Genomic DNA, 4,785 nt, shown 5'->3' on the forward strand with positions numbered 1-4,785 from the left:
TCTAATTGACCTATTTTATTTTCTTACGACTGCAGTCTCGTCTGTTCCTTGGAATGCAACCCCCACACCCCAAATCCACAAATCCACCTGGGGCAGGGCCTCATTCCTCAGTTTAGCTCCATGTCCTTAGAGCCTGCTGTTTGATACACATGTAGATAAATATTTGTTGTATGAATGAAAAGGCAAGCAAAGAGGCCTACACACAGCAAGCATGTAAAACAGACGCTCTTGGCCCCAAAAGGGCATCAGTCTGTCCCCGTGGAGATGGAGAAGCTCTGGCTTAGAGTAACTTAACTCTTACAGAAGCTTGGCAAAGTTCCAATCTGGAGTCATCACTTTTGCCTTGGTTTGTTTCTGGCTCCTCCCTCTTCCTTACCCCACCCAGACTGGGAGGTGAAGGGTTAATTCCTGGAAGCCCCTTTATCCCCTTACCTGAAAGGGATGGGTCAGGCAGGGAACTTCCTGTTCCATTTCCCGGGATTCCTTTCCCAGACTAGCTTACGCTGCCTCTTACCCTGAATCCTTCCAAGGATCCCCAAACATCTCGGCCTCAGGCGTCGGTACCTGGAGTGGTGAGTTGGAAGGGCTGGGGTGTAGGCTTACAGCATTGTGGAGAGTGAAGGGTGTTTCGGGGGACCTACTGGTAGGCTGAGAGCTAGAAAAGTCTTGGTTATAATGAGCGGGTAACTGTGCTGGAGACTCCAAGGCCACACAGCATGATGCATTTGTGGCCTTGGGGACATGAGGGAGGGTCCCAGAAGTGACGATGCCATGTGTTCCTAGCACCAGAAGGGGATCCCGGCCTTAAAACAAAAAACAAAAAACAAAAAAAACAAGTCAACAAAATTGAGCAAGTTAGACCACTAGCAGAGAGAGGGGGTTATTTCTTGCAGTGGACCACTCTAGCTCCCTAGTGTGTGGGTGGATTTTATAGCAGTACCTACATACAAATTTAGACCGACCAGATTTCTCTAAAGAGCTTTCTCGCCCCACACCCAGCCAACCCCCTACAGAGATGCATATTAATAGGCCTTTTGTCCTGGAGACCTGGGGGAGGGACAGACTTTCTAAGGCCTACTTGCCTGAATTCCATCTCTTGGAAACCTCTGGCAAGTCCTCACCTAGAAGTTCCAGCTGCTGTGTGGTTTAGGTGGGCCTTGACCAGAATCTAGAATTCTCTCTTTCTTATCTATGCTGTCATACTCCCAGCTAATACTGGCAAAATTTCATAGGGCAGGACGGAAATAGTGGGTTCGGAACCTCATTTCCACTTTAGCAAGCAGTATCGCAGCACCGGGTGAAGCTGTGAGTAAATCACCCTTGGTCTTTCTGAACCTGTAGGATTAATAGGTCGATCTAGCAAGTGAGTCCGGGCCGGATGAAGTGAGCAGCAGGCGACTGACTAGGCTGCTAAATGCTTGGTACTCAGGAGCATCTGCTGCAGAGTGGCCAGAATGACTTAACTCTTCAGTTGTTTTTATTTCTTTAAGGTTTATTTATGTTATATAGAGAGGGTTTGTATGGATGTGCATCTGCACACTCTAAGAGGGAACTGGGTCCCACCCACAGTTGGGAGTTACCATGTGGGTGCTGGGACTTGAAGTCTCATGAGCTCCGGAAAAGCAGCCATGCTCTGAGCCTGGAGCGCCTCCACATTATATTTCATATGCTTCTCCAGACAACGAAATGCAATGCTGTTTCCTGTGTGTGTGAGCCAGAAATTAAGGCTCGATGTGCTGGCTGGGCCCAGGCCCTGATCCTAAGATACTACTCCAACCGCTCTTTGTGTTTTTATTTTGAGAAAGAATCTCACTAAGTTGCCCAAGCCAGCTTTGTACTTCACTTAAGTCCAGGCAAGCCTGAAACTTTCAATCCTGCCTCACCTGGGGCTGCCTCGATAACCTCTCTCCCCTTTTCCTTTTTGTTTCTAATGTATTTGTTGTTTTCTGAGACGGAGTTGTGTATCCTTGAATCACCAACTGAGCTGAGGATGACCTTGAACTCAATTGATCTTCCTGTCTCTACCTCCCAAATTCTAGGATTTAGAGGGCATTTGTATGCTGGGGATTGGACCCATGGCTTCCCACATGTTTGGTAGGGCTAGCACTCTACCAAGAGAACTACATCTCAAGCCTCACCCTCCTAGTTTTTGGGTGTTTATTACAGATTTTTTTTTTCCCTGAACCGTACTTTAATTCTTAGGATTTCAAAACTTCAAAGTGGCTATTACAACTACTACGTATTATTATTATTGCTGTTCCATTGCATGTGTTCAAGTCATTAAAGTAAATCACTTCAAATGCCAGGCAAAAACTTACTGAACTCGAAACAATGCCTCTTGCTCAAGCCAGGGGAAGAGATTGCAGTGAGCAGTGATTAGGGTACAGCAGCCAGTGGGTGATGTGTTTCAGGGCCCCTGAACTGGACGAGGTCATTGCAATAGGAAAAGCACCTATGGAATGAAAGAGCTCACACTGGACAGGCTGTGCTTGGGAGGCAAGGGATCAAGAAGGAGACAACCTGGGCTGGAGAGATGGCTCAGCGGTTAAGAGCACTGACTGTTCTTCCTAAGGTCCTGAGTTCAATTCCCAGCAACCGCATGGTGGCTCACAACCATCTATAGTGAGATCTGACCCCCTCTTCTGGGGTGTCTGAAGATAGCTACAGTGTACTTACATATAATAAATAAATAAAATCTTAAAAAAAAAAAAAAGAAGAAGAAGAAGGAGACAACCTGACCCAGGGCAGGAGTTAGGCCTGGGTCATCATTTTGCACCACATCCCTCTTTCCCAAGGCCAGTTTAAAATCTGGATTTTCTGTAACACTTCCACCCAATACAGCTCTCCTACAAAGGAAATTTAGAGAACTCTCTTCATCCTGGACACTATACAAAATTCAGGGCAGAGACACTTTGCCTAGCCTGGATACCTTTGATAAGGTGTTATAGCCCGCCGCCGCCGCCCCCCCCCCCCCCCCCCCCCCCCCCCCCCCCCCCGCCTGCCCACAGTGCAGCAGCGCTGTGTGGTGCTGCTCTGGGCTGCAGTTACTGAGGTGGAAAGTTCTGCCTAAGTATCTGGTCCCATCCCCCTATCGGAACTCCCACTGTTTGGGGGGGGGGGTAGGGAGATCCGAGGTCGGCTTGGGAGAGACAGCCAAAGTGTCACTGCCACTTTGTTTTAAGAAACTTAAACTGTTAAACTGGCCGGGTGGCGCACGCCTTTAATCTAAGCACTCGGGAGGCAAGAGGCAGGTGGATTTCTGAGTTCGAGGCCACCCTGGTCTACAAAGTGACTTCCAGGACAGAAGGAAGGAAGGAAGGAAGGAAGGAAGGAAGGAAGGAAGGAAGGAAGGAAGGAAAAACTTAAACTGGAAATTGGTTGAAGAGAAAGAAAGGAAGAAAGAAAGAAAGGAAAAACTTAAACTGGAAATTGGTTGAAGTGAAAGAAAGAAAGAAAGAAAGAAAGAAAGAAAGAAAGAAAGAAAGAAAAGAAAAACTTAAACTGGAAATTGGTTGAAGTGAAAGAAAGAAAGAAAGAAAGAAAGAAAGAAAGAAAGAAAGAAAGAAAGAAAGAAAAAAGAAAAACTTAAACTGGAAACTGGTTGAAGTGTGGCACCGTAGAATATTTGCCTAATCCTGAGACTGAGTTTTGGGTTCCATGCCCAGCCTGGAAAGAGGAGCTAAACCTTCTGAACAGTACTGAAAGGTTTCATTGATCTGGACTGAATTGATTTGAGTCTAGTCCTTAGGAAGGAAGAGGCAGTGGGACTCTTGTGACTCCCTAGCCCACAGCTCTGTTGTAGTGTACTCAAACTCATTTTTCACATGTGAAAGGGAGGGAGTGGATTATAAATCTGAATTTTTTTCAAAGATGTATTTATTTATACATGCGTGTATTACACTGTGTGCTTACCTGGGATCCCCTGGAAATGGAGTTACAGATACATGTAAGCCCCCATGTGGGTGCTGAGACAGGACCCATGTCCTTTGCAAGAGCGGCAGCAAGTGTTCTTAACCACAGAGATGTCTCTCCAGCTCCAAGAGATGAAATGATTGTCTCCTTAGTCTCTCTTCCACAGAGCCCCTAGTGGATGCATTAATAGGGCAGGTGAAAGGTCACACCACGTCTCTATGGGTGTACAATAGGACAATCATCCAGAAAGGTCCAATTTCTGTTTGTGAGAGTGTGTGTGGTGCATATGGCCCCATATGTGCACACCTATAGGAATGCAAAGAAAGACAGCACTGGGATGCCCCACTCTAACTGCTGGGTAGCTCTAACTAACTGTCCTTGGGGTTAGATATCTTCCTGGGCCTGGGTCTTTCCCACCAATCTTCCTGTCTCTGCCTCCAACATTGGTAGGTCAGAAATGTATGGAAACATTTCTTGCTTGTTCTGTGGATACTGAGATCCGAGCTCTGAGCCACGTCTTTCATAGCAAGCGCTCTCGATTGCCACCTATCTACATCCCCACCTTTTCCAATTCCACCCCACCCCTCGCCCAGACTAACCCTAAGACTTGTTATATAGCTGCTGAGGGTGACCTGGGACTCCTGGTCTTCTTGCCTCCTGTTTCTGTCTGTAGGCCTGCCTCATTATGCCCAGTTTATGCGGTGCTAGCATGCTGGGCGAACTCTCACCTACTGAATCACAGCCCCTTCAGCCCTCCCTGATTTTTTTGCCCTTGCATGGTTACTCTGTCTTCACCTTCTACTGCTGTGAGTGATCACCCTTGACAAAAGGAAAGGACTCCTCAGAAAGCCACATTAAATTTTTTTTTTTTTT

At 46.9% G+C, this 4,785-nt stretch overlaps 1 protein-coding gene across 2 annotated transcripts in view; it reads left to right on the forward strand.

Moving 5' to 3' along the window:
* Zscan10 (zinc finger and SCAN domain containing 10) overlaps positions 1–4,785 on the forward strand; it is a 12,115-nt gene that overhangs the window by 1,029 nt on the left and 6,301 nt on the right. The window lies entirely within an intron of this gene.

This window comes from Mus caroli, chromosome 17 (assembly GCF_900094665.2).
Source record: "Mus caroli chromosome 17, CAROLI_EIJ_v1.1, whole genome shotgun sequence".
Classification (NCBI taxonomy): Eukaryota; Metazoa; Chordata; class Mammalia; order Rodentia; family Muridae; genus Mus; species Mus caroli.